Here is a 12,662-nt window from a genome sequence, read left to right on the forward strand (position 1 = left end):
CAGCTTTCAGAACCAGTTGTTTCAGGAGGAAAATGAAAAGACATGGGTGCCTCAGTCGACTGGAATAATTAGAGGAACAGAATTCCAAACTGGATCGTCAACAGCCCTCCCCTACAGAGCGAGGACAGCGCCTGGGTGGGTTGATAATGCAGAACCTTCGCTGGCTCTTGGTGGGCCAAGCCTGTCCATCCTCTGCCCGGAAAGAAGCCTCTTTCCTCAGCAATCCTGCCAGAGAAGCCAGGGTCCAGAAACCTCCGCTGGAGGCTGGCCAATGACGATGCCACATTTCAAGACCCTGCGTCTCCCCAGCACCCCCAGGAGCAAGCAGAGGGGTGGTGCCCTTGAACTTGGCCCAAAGGCTCAGTGCGTCCTACTCCAGGACTCATGCTTACTGAGGTTCTCCCCTGCAGGTCACAAACCACTTGTGGGTCAGGAAGCTCTGAGAGCACGGTGACCAGCATTTACCAAAATAAATCCCTAGAATAGAGAATATCCACGTGGCTCAGGTGGTCTGGCTGAGTTTTATTTCAGGGAACTTGCATTTCAGTTATGTGTATGAGTGTCTATGTGTGTCCTGGATGGTGACATAAAGTGTGGTTCATGATGTGGGTCAAGCTCAAATGAGACTGAAAGTTCATTGGGTTGGCAACAGATTCTCCAGCAGAGGCAGCTGGAGGGGTCTGTAATTGCACAGAGGTCACGAGCACCGGGTTTTAAAAATACAGAAAAATAGAATGCTGACCCTGTACTATGTTTCTCCAACCTCCTTGAGCAAAATCAAGGAGGAAGACTGGGATGGTCAGAAGTCTGCTGGACACGGAGACAGAAGCTACTAACAACTGAGAGCAGGGCATGCGGGCAGGTGTCCCCTCCCCCAGGGAAGCCTTCTCTGTGGGGGAAGTGAGGGCACGTCTTTTGATTTCTCGAGGTGGGTACTGCCACTCTTCATCTCAGTCTTCAGTCATCTGCTTCCCGACATGTCCCTGAACACGGTGGTCCAAATGCCAGATGCCCAAACATCCTTCAAACTGTAAACGCAGATGCTTTCTTTTAATGTTAGCATTTTCAATAAAATCCTGCAATAAAATAGCTTTCATCTCAGACATCAAGGTCTACCACCCTTCATCCTATATTGAAACAAGCTAATCGGCAAAGTGTGAACACAGTTTAGTGCCAGGCACCCCAGATAGGAGTCCTGGGGGCGGGCCTGGCCTTCACCTCTGCACCCCTTGCTGTGTGTCCTCCTGGGTCATCATCCCTCCTGGGACCTCTTGTCCAAGCCACTAAGTGTCTGAACCACTCCAGACAATTGGAAGGACGCTCCACTGTCTCCAGTCGAGGGAACGCTTCTCTTTGTGGCTGAGGACAGTGTTGCTCGCTTACATTTCTACTTGCTGTGTGCTTTAGCCGCTCAGTCGTGTCCAACTCTGTGTGACCCCACGGACTGTAGCCTGCCAGGATCCTCTGTCCATGGGATTCTCCAGGCAAGAATACTGGAGTGGGTTGCCATGCCCTTCTCCAGGGCATCTTCCCGACCCAGGGATTGAACCCACACCTCCCGTGTCTCTTGCATGGCAGGCAGATTCTCTACCACTAAGCCACTTGGGAAACATTTCTACTTGAGGGGGTTTAAATCACAGCCTTCCTCCTGTCTCTGAGGCAAGATCAGCTGACAGCGGTTGGTCCTAATACATGTCTAATGGGCACAAGTTGGGGCCATATGTACTAATTTAAGGTTGAATAGATGCCAGGATTGACTTAACTGGGTTGTCTGAATGGGAGAGGTTGTCTGCATGCACAAATTATTTAGTATTGATAAATCCACTTTTCTCCCAGAAACATCAACCATTTTCTGACCAATACTTCCATTGCCTCCTAAATTCACTTTATCCCATTCAGTGTAGACACACCCCAAGGCTCTTGACTCCGAGATATTAAAAGATAGGGATCTAATAAATGCCACGGAATGTCAGGTCAGTGATCCCCCACACCCGAGCTTGTCTCTGACCCAGGTGAGGGGCAACGTGTGTTGCTTGAATGTTATAGTTCTAATCTTGCCATTTTCCTTTTCTTTTTCATTGGTCCGAAAGGAGTAATGAGCCCACAGAATCTGCCCTCAAGATCTACTAATAAGGTCTATTATGCACGAATGCGTCTAAATCCATTTTGAATCTATTTACAAGTTCCCCTGACATCCTCAGTATAATTTGCCCCATATGTTTATAACCTATTGTAGTAAACAATATTTCTTCTATTTGTCACCAGGACGACCTCCCTCAAACTCTAAGGGGCCTGTCCTCCAGCTTAGCGTTCTGAGATTCTGTAACAAAGTTGTGCCCTTCCTAGCCACCTCCATCCTGTGGTCTCGAAGCTTCTTTCCAGGCAGAGGGATCCATCCCCTGGTGGACACAGCTCTCTTTCTAAGACCAGGAACTCTTGAGCACTCATCCCTCTCTGGACTTTTTGTTCAGTGTCCTCCTTGATACTTGTGGGCAGAATTATCCACAGAATTCCAGAGACAGGCTGTGGTTTTGTTGAGAGTCACTCTTTCAGAATAATTTCCTGTGACCCAGGGTTATGTCTGGGTTATCAGTGAAAATTCATCCCAATTATGGTGGTGGTGGTGGTGGTTTAGTTAAGTTGTGTCCGACTCTGTAACCTCATGGACTATTGCCTGACAGGCTGCTTTGTCCATGGAATTTTCCAGGCAAGAATAGTGGAGTGGGTTGCCATTGCCTTCTCCAGGAGATCTTCCTGACCCATAGATCAAACCTGCGTCTCCTGCTTTGCAGGTGGATTCTTTGCAACTGAGTCACCTGGGAAGCCCTATCCCAATTATACACAGACCAAAACAGGCCTCCTATAGCACCAGGGGGTGACCCAAGTCCATCCAATCAGCAGAATGACTCATGGAGGATCTACTATAAATTTACTCTGAGAGGCCCCTGCTTATCATGATCTTACTCTAGTTAGAGGGACTATATACACAAATACTCCAGAAAAAAGTCGTGAGCAAAACAATGCATATCTACACAGTGATATAATTGTGGGAGAACTGGAAAACTGGGCTGTGATTTTATGAAATTCAAAATAATTTGAAAAAATTTTCAGAATTTTTAGAGGAGAAAATGTCATGAGCTCCATGAAGGGGGCAGAGTTTTAACAGGGTCTTAAAAGATGGGGTAGAAAATAAATCAACAATAAGACTTGGATGGTAAAGCGTCTGCCTGCAATTCAGGAGACCTGGGTTCAATCTCTGGGCCGGGATATCCCCTAGAGAAGGAAATGACAACCCACTCCAGTATTCTTACCTGAAAAATCCCGTGGACAGGGGAGCTTGGCAGGCTACAGTCCATGTGGTCGCAAAGAGTCAGACATGACTGAGTGACTAACACACACACACACACAAGAGAACAAAGAGTTTGTGAGGTGTTTCCGAGTCTGCACGGCACTTGGACTTGGGAGAGGTCCGTTCCACGGGTCAAGGTGGGAATGCGTCCAAAGCCTGGTCCTGGCCCGGCCTTCTGGCTGGTGTCCCAGGAACCTGCTGCCCAAGGCCCACCTGTGCAGGGCCTAGCTGTCCAAGCCGATGGCACAGAAATCAGTGTGAACCCTCTGCCCTGACCTGCCCCGCGTGGAGCTACTCTCCTTCTGCCTTGGACTTCCAAGACTTCACCTGCATTCATTCTGGGAAAATCTGGATTAAGTATCCTCAGTGAGCCTAGAATTTGGGGATTAAAAAAAGCCTATTTTGGTTTTTATTTTCCTAGGCCGTGCCTAGCAACTTCTGTTTTTTATTTTTTGTTTTTAGTTCTATTCTTCCCTAATGGGTCTGCCACCATGAAAAACAAAGTACAAAATTTCTCAAGAAGTACCATACTGCATTAAATTGTTAATAAATCATTGCATTTTAACTACAGTGGCAGAGTTCTGGGAGTGGAGATAAGGGAAGAAACCATTTTCCTTTATTCTGGCCAAGTTGGCACTTCTGTCGAAGGCCTGGCATGGGAAGTTCCATCGAAACAATTTGTTTAAGAGCAGAACCCAGCTGGGGCAGGCCACAGGAAAGTCGGCTCTCACCCCACACCAACCAGGGTCCAAAGCCATCATCCCGCAGAGCCTGAGGAAGAAATGCATATTTCCCTGAACTTTCAGGAAAGTTTCTTGGAGAGGGCAAAGGAAAAGTCACAGTCCATCGCTTGGAGTAGCTGAAACTCCCCACAGACATCGCTTTGATCCCAAAGCTTCTCTTCCCACCAGCTGTTTCTCCTCTTACTGGGCCTTGGCCTGGCCCTGAAGCCTGCCCTCCCTCCCCAACATCCTCTGCTTTCTGTCTCAACTTCATCCCTCACTCAACAAAACAAAGTCCCCTGAGTTGGTCCAACATGCGTCGCTGGGGACAAAGGGCTATCCACCACGTGTGTGTCTGCTACGTCACTTCATTCGTGTCTGACTCTTTCCGACTCTATGGACTGTAGCCTGCCAGGCTCCTCTGTCCATGGGGTTTTCCAGGCAAGAATACTGGAGTGGGTTGCTATGTCCTCCTCCAGGGGATCTTCCCAACCTAGGGACCGACCTCATGTCTCTTAGGTCTCCACCATACCTGCCATCCCCAAAACAGATGCTCCCGTCACCCTATTGTGAGGGAGGGTGGAACTTTTGCAGCACAGCCACCACCTGCTTCCTTCTTCCCTTCAGGGACTCTCTTGCTGCCACTCATGTGGAGAAGGGGCACCCGTCCCTGGGAGCAGCCACCCTGGGGTCCTCCAAGCCCTAAGGGGGTCTGACTTCTTGACTTGCTCTGGTGACCCTCCTGCAGCCCCAGCACAGCACTGACCCCAACCCAGGCCTAGGGGGAGGGAGGCTGGCTGAGCCCATGTTCCCACCCCCGAGCTCCTGGTCCCAGGGCTGTCCCCCAGCAGGTTCCCAGCAATAATCCTCCTTTGCTCCCATTTTGGAGTCCCATTGCCTTCCTGTCTGTCCCTATTATCCTGAGCACCTCATTTTCCTCCAATCCAAACCAAACAGGAGTTTATCAGTCCTGGGAGGAATTTTGCAGGCTCCTGCCTGAGAGATACCAGGGGCTTCCTGTGAGCCCGGCCCAGCGTGGTGGATGGGCTTGGGCAGGTCAGGGTCGTGGCTGGGCATCTGAATGGGCCCAGGGGAGCCTGTTCTTTCCCTGCCCATGCCACCGGGGTCAGGAGAGCCTCAGACACAAACTCCAAAGCCTGGGGGCCAGACCTTTCCTGCGGGCCCAGGTTGCACTGAGGAAGATGCAGTAAAGAACACAGGGAGCCTGCAGCGGTGGGTCTGGGGGTGCTCATTCCTCCAGAGCTGATGGGATACAGGGATGTCCGCTCCCCCACTCCGGTGTACAGGTGCCTGGGACGGGGGTGGGGTCCCCTCCAGCTCTGTCCTTTGGAGGCAGCACCGGTGTGGACAGACTCTTCCTACCTGCTGGACGCTGGGGGAGGCTTCCATCCCCCCCAGGCCCGGGACCCAGTCAGGCTCCCCCCGAGCCACGCAGCAGTTTCCCCATCTGTCCATCAAGGAGGCTGGGACTCGGTGTCCAGAACCCCTGTGGACTCACTCGTGGCGACAAACCGGGCAGAAGGCTGCACTCACAGGTCAAGGGCAGGCGGCACTGAGTCTTGCCCATGTTGTAGGGGTGAGCTGGGCGCTGGGGACACAGGACGGGTGAGCTGAAGTCTGCCCTGGAGAAGCTCTGGCCCAGAGAGGAGGCGCCCGTCACCAGGCAGTCACAGTCCTCATGTTGTCACCCTGAGGACGCAGCTCCGGCAGGTACTATGTTTGAGGGACACACAGGTGACCCAGGCATCAGGTGTGACCCCAGGGGAAAGCGCTGTGCTCACTCCAGCCCTGCCTGGGGATACATCCCTTGGAGTCAGAGTTAGGGCTCTGAGCACCCCAGGCAGATCCTGGGCTCTGTGTCCACTGGGAGGGTGGCCAGCCTCTGGTGGCTCGTCCAGGCCCAGGGGCAGACTCTGTCCCCCTTTTCTCAGCCCTTTAAGAACTGAGGCAGAAGCTTCATGCAGGCAGGTCCCACTTCCCTCATGGGCTGGTTCCCCTAACCCCATGCCTGTCTTGTAGGAGGGAGAGCTCTGGAAACTTCTGGGTGGACACCCCTGGTTCATCTCTTACTGACTTCTCTGAATCTGAGCCTCTCATTCCTGACATCTAGGGATTCTTCCCTTAGTATTAAACATGTAGAGAGACCAAACCCGCTATTTTATTACATTTCCCCACATTTCAGATTTGGGGGCCGGAAGGAGGGGAGTGGGTTGGAGTCTGCTTAGGCCTGGACGCAGTCCAAGGTCATTGCCAGCCCAAGAGCTGTTGGCATCCCTGCCGAAATGCCCCTTCTCAAAGCTGGCTTCAGTCTCTGGACTTTTCACCTCACAAACTCTGAGCAGGATGGGTAGGATGTGGTCAGGGGAAGGTGGGATGTCGGGGCCTGGGCCACCGCAATAACCCAGGTGAGAGGTGACGAAGTCCTGAGCCCAGGCAGTGGGAATGTGGGTTTTTAGGGAAAACATGAAACTGAAACTTGTATCTGGTCTGCCTCCCACTAGACGTTTTCCACACATTTTCTCACTTACTGTTTGCAACACTCATGAGAATTTCACATTAATTATTATCCCTGTTTTACAGATAAGAGGTTCAGAGAGATTAAGTAAATTGATGCAAGGCTTCCCTGGTAGCTCAGACAGTAAAGAATCTGCCTGTAATGTGGGGGACCCCTGTTAGATCCCTGGGCTGAGAAGATCCCCTGAAGGAGGAATGACAACCCACTCCAGTATTCTTGCCTGGGAAATCCCATGGACAGAGGAGCCTGGTGGGCTATAGTCCATGGGGTCAGGAAAGAGTCGGACACAACTGAGCGACTAACAGACTATAACTAGGAAGTGGGTGAGTCAACATGTGGACTGTTCTTTTTTTGACACCAAGGAAATTCTAGTGGGAGCCAGTGGTAACTTGTATGTGGAAGACGAAGAAGGGGAGGAGAGAGCGAGACCCTGGAGGACCCTGGCTTGGGCAGCTATCAGATGGGGACGGTGCTGCTGGGCCAAAACTGGCAGGAGGCCGAGGGGGCTGGGGAGGAAGGAGACTGGGCTGTGTGTGCAGCACCAGGAGGTCGAGGTAGAGATTCCTAGTGGACGATTGGAAATAGGGCCTAGGGAAGAGGTCAGCTGGAGACCCAGCCTAGCCATGGGCTTGCTGCTCTTTATGGAAACCAAGGGGAACGATGAGTCTTCAGTGAGTTGGTAAAATGAGAAGAGATGATCCTGAAAACATTAACATCTATGAGGGGCATGGGTGGAGCCAGGCAAGGGGCTGAGAAGGATGGTGAAAATGTACCCAGAGTATCCACAAGGAGAAGGGACTCTCAAATGAAAAGGAGAGATCTTTTCTTTTTTGAATAAAGAGGGAGTTTTCAATACTAACAAACGCTAAAGAGGTCAACAGAAAAAAGACTGAAAAGAAGACTTGGCTGGTTGGGAAGTCACAGACAAGCTTCACCACGACAGAGTGGAGGAGGACGAACCTTGAGAGGGGCCCAGAGACACAGCAGAGAAAGCTGGACACTTGAGCGGGACCTGGAGCGTGTGGGTTGTGCCAGGCAGAGGGAGGGAAAAGGCATTCGGGCAAAGGGAACAACATGAGGGGAAAACAGTTCCAAATCAAGACATTTGGAATCCAGACTAGAGCTCTTTGGGTTTTCACAGACAACATGAAGTTGGCAACACAAGTGTGTCAGGCCATGTGCTGTTTGCAACATTTTGGAGAATCTTACGATTTTCCTTTTCACTGCAGATGTAAAAACTGAGATTGGGAAAGCGAATTAGTGTCTTCCAAAGGGACATAGGGTTTATTTCTTTATGAAAACAGAGTTGGGGCTTCACTGGTGGTCCAGTGGTTAAGACTCCACATTTCTGCAGGGAGCGTGAGTTCAATCGTGATTGAGGAACTAAGATCCCACATGCTACACAGAGTGGCAAAAAGAAAAGAAAAGAAAACAGACTTGAGATCAGACTGTAGACTCTCCAGACAGATCTCCTAGAGTTGTCATGATTTAGAAGGATGACAAATGTTGGCCGTTGTGACAAATAACCCCAAAGACAGTATTAGCACCATCAGATCTCGGTTCTCTCCTAGATCCTGGGGCTGGGGGGTTCCGGCAGCCCTCCTCCACAAGGAGACTTGGGGATCTATGTCCCTCATCCCTCAACCTCGTGTCCCTTCACTTCCAGCCACATGGATGGGACAAGAGACCACAGAGAAGTCATACTGGACACAGAAAGAATGAGATCCCGCCTTTGTGACATGTCTGAACCTAGAGATGATCACACTAAGTGGAGTAAGTCAGACAGAAAAAGACAAACACCACACACTATCGCTCACATGTGACTCTTAAAAAACAAAAACTGGACCCGTACACACGGAAGAGATTGGGGGCGGCAGCCAGAAGTGGGGGGAGGGAGAGGGTGAAACCGGTGATGGGGTCAAAGGGCGCAAACTCCCAGTTAGAGGATGAGTGAGTCCTGGGGACTTAATGCACAGCGGGTCGCTCCAAGGGTAAATTTTACAAGTTTTCATCACAAGAAAAACACTTTCTGCGAGTTGTGTGTGGTGATGGATGCTATCTAAATTTACTATGGTGACCAATTCGCAGTGAATACAGATACCAAGTCATTATGTCATACCGCTGAAACTAATATTTGTCAAAAATAAAAATAAAACAAAGCCCCAAATTTTCTGTTCCTAGAGCTCTTCCCTTAGACTGTGAGCACCTTGCCTTCAGGGTTAAAGACAACAGGAGAGTGTTGAGAGGTGAACAGAAGTGAGGCCCAAGTGAAGTGGGTTTTTGGAGTAAACTCAATTCAGGGGATGCCAGGGGAACCATTGCTGTGGTTGGTGCTGTGGGGGCACCACATGGAGGGGACCCCGAGTCGACTCTGGAGCTGAGTGCACAGGGGGATTATTTCATGTCACAATAGTGCTGTGTCAAGACCCTATTTTGGCATATTCAACCAAGGACTCCTTATTTTTTTGTAAGGATAATATAAACATATTAACAGCAATTCTAAGAATGAAAATGATACCTGCACATCATTCTACTCTAGTTTCCTTATTTCCTTGCAGTTTGTTTTAATCTGTGTGTAAATTCTTCATAGAGTGGCCCATAAGTGGCCTGACTGCCACGGCCAAGGCATGTCATGCAGACGAGGCCGTAGGAGATTTCTATTCATTTTGGGGCCGTTAGGCTGAGTGGATAGACAGGCGATCAGCTTGCTAATCCTATGATGTGGCAGCAGGCAGCCACACAGTAGGGATTCAAATTTGGCTGCTAATATTTTCATTTCCTTGAGTTAATGAAGAGGCTGGGTTGAGAAATTTAAAGTTATTCGAAACAGCTTAAAAATTCTCCTACGTGCTCTGAGTGATGTTACTGAGTTTACCAGAAAGAGAAAAAAAAAAAATGGAGCTCCACTATCTAATGAAAAGTTCAGTAACTTTCTCAGCTGTGACTGTGGCCTCTGGTCAGTCATAGGCCAGGCTGGTTCTCCTCCACCTTCAGGGAACTGACCTTGAAGACCAGGGACAGAAACTTGACCCTGGTTCCGCTCCTCTCAGGACCCAGTCGTGCGGCTTGGATGATGCGCTTGTGTTTGAGGGAAGGGTGGGACCCCCAAAACGGGAGCCTGCTCAAAACTTGAAAGCAGAGCTGGGTTTTCATGTCGCCTTTATGTTTTATGAGTGTTGGGAACATGCTGGCTGTTTACTAATTATCAAAGCAGGTTTTATGACTTCCCTGAAGGAAAACAAAAAAGGAAAGGATCCAAGTGCATATTCCTCTCGGCCTGGGATGAAAGCTTGACCTTTTGTGCCCTTAGGGACGGGGTGGTTTGCAGCCCTGGAAAATAAAACTCGGGATGCATGTTCAGGAAGGCGGGAGTCTTTGAAGTGAGAAGCCCAACAGGAACAGCTGTCTTGATGGCGCTGCCACGCTGGCCTGGCATGACAGACCGGTCCACGCACCGCTGCTGGCTTCCCACGGGGCTTTGCTGATGTCCCGTGGACACTCAGTGCTGATTAACAAAGGACACATTCAACAAGCCCCAGACCCCAGGGCATCTCCTTGTCTCTCCCGGAGAAAATAACACGGCCTCATTCTCCCCACAACCAGAACCAGACTTGCATGGAAGCCTCAGAAACAAGGGAAATAGAAGCAGAGAACATGCTGTTACCGCTGAAAATCTCATTATGATGATTTAAGACTCAATCAAGTTTGACTGGAACAAAAACACTTCTGCCTCTTTAAGCTTCTGAGGCCTTGGAACTGGCATGGAGTGGAAAAATATCTTCTGCGAGGAAATTTTTATTTTCTCATTGGGATCTACGTATTAGGTTAAGTGCCATCAATCACCATCGAAAAATTAGCATAAAACATTCTTTTCCCTGGAGAGGATGTGGAAACCCTTGGAGCTCGTCACTTACCATAACCACTGGGCCGCAGTATTTATTTGCATTCTTACTTTGGTCTCTTTTCAATGGACAGGCCCTTTACGGCTTCCTTCCTGTTTCTATCAGCGGAAATTGAACAGTTGAAAAATGGTAAATAACTTAGCTCTCTCAGTTCCCAAGGCTGAGGTCCTTTCTTTTATTTTCTCTTAAAAATCAGTTCGGTTATATGGCTTTCTAAAAATAAAATTTAGGGTTGCCTTTATTGTTCTAGCTTTGTGTTATCCTGTTTGAAGTCTTTATGACAATATGCCGTTTCCAGTGAAAAATATGATCTATGGGAAATGAGTTCTATAAATGGACTCACAGGAGTCGTAACATATGAAGTTCAAGGTGGTCCTTATCACTGTGACGCAGGTAACATATGTCAGTCTCTCGCCTCAGCCCCCTGCTCCACCTGTATGGAGCCACTAGTCTCAGGCAGACATGTCACCTCCGTCAGGTCTCCCTGTGCCGGGCTGGAGTAAGATCCCCTCCTCCCTCCCTCTCCCGCTTCGCTTCACTCTGGGTTACAAGCCTTTCAACTTTGTTTGTGGTTTTCTCAATGTGCTAGATTCCCATCTGCCTCCATGACCCCACACACCACAATCCTCCTCCTGAGAAAAGTCCTTTCCTCACTATTTCCTTGAGAACATTCAGAAGTTCCCAAATCTACTCTCCCAAACTTGCTTCTTTATCAGCTTTAATTCCAGTTGTTTGTGTGGATGCCTTGTCCTGAACCGTGAGCTCCTCCAGGGCCAAGACTGTGTCTTAATCACCCCCTGCCAGCTCTGGTGGACACCAGGTAGCCAACAGGTGGCCCGTAAATGTCCGATTAGCAGATGGGTTATGTCCACCAACTATACCTCTTGAGGTTGGTTCCTGGTGGCAGGTTTTGTAGCCTCGCACTGGAGCAGACTCTGCATGGACAGCCTCAGGGGATGTTTATTTTAACAAGCACAGTGATCCAGGGATTAGAAGACACCAGATCGGGGAGATAGCACCCCCCCCCCCCAGGGATTCTGGGCATAGCAGGTATGAAGGAGGCTCAGAACCACACTCTCCTCCCGTGACCGCCCCCAGGAGGCAACCCTGATTCAAATCATTGGCGTTACCGAGAGAGAGGTGAGTTCAACCAGCGAAGTGAATGTTTAAGGACATCCTCCCAGCTGGCTGCAGACACAGAGGGTTTGGTCTTGGGGTTATCACCTTGCAGAGTAGTCACCAGTGGTGGTGCTGTGCTGTGCTGCTAAAGTCGCTCAGTTGTGTCCGACTCTTTGAGACCCCGTGGACTGTAGCCTGCCAGGCTCCTCCGTCCATGGGGTTTCCCAGGCAAGGATACTGGAGTGCGTTGCCATGCTCTCCTCCAGTGGATCTTTCTGACCCAGGGACTGAATCCGAGTCTCTTACATCTCTTGCAGGTTATTTACCACTACTGCCACCTAAGCTGTCAGAAGACAGGATCCTGGAGATTTTTACTTCTCACAAATGATATCGACCCCCTATCCCCCTAATTTTAACCTTTGCTTTGTTGCTCTTGATAGAAATGATCTGTGGATAAGACTTTGCCATAAAATGGGCTTTCTGCGTCCTAAGCTTCTTTGCGCCTAACCCCAGTCTGGGAGATGGCTGCTCATTGTATCTCTTCTTATTACTTGGTGGAGGCACCAGAATTAGCCATGGGGAAGGATCCCTTTCTGATTCGTTTTCAATTATCAGAAGATTTGCCAGGGTTTCGGGAGGGGGCCTTGCTCATCCCTGACGCCCTGCGACCCCCTCGAGTGAGCCTCTTTTATCTCTTTCTGGATGTCCTGCTTCCCTGCATGCCACGCTGCGCTGGCTAAATAAACGGGTAAGTCTAGCTTTTGTGTCCTGCTAATCCTTTTATTTCCTAAATCTTATTTAATCTGAGCAGCTTCCTTTCATCTCTTTAACTGTCCCCAGGGTCACCCTCACATCTCATCAGCCGTCCTTGAAAATGCTGGGTAGAGTTGAAAGGGTTCCCGTAGTGTCCCCGAGTCTCGATGGATTCCAGGCAGGCCAGGCCACACTGACCAAGGGGCAGACTGGGGACAGACCCCTCCTGGGCACCCATGGCCCTGGGTGATGCCCACTGGTGGTGGAACCAGCCACTGACC

Source organism: Bos indicus x Bos taurus, chromosome 24 (assembly GCF_003369695.1).
Source record: "Bos indicus x Bos taurus breed Angus x Brahman F1 hybrid chromosome 24, Bos_hybrid_MaternalHap_v2.0, whole genome shotgun sequence".
Classification (NCBI taxonomy): domain Eukaryota; kingdom Metazoa; phylum Chordata; class Mammalia; order Artiodactyla; family Bovidae; genus Bos; species Bos indicus x Bos taurus.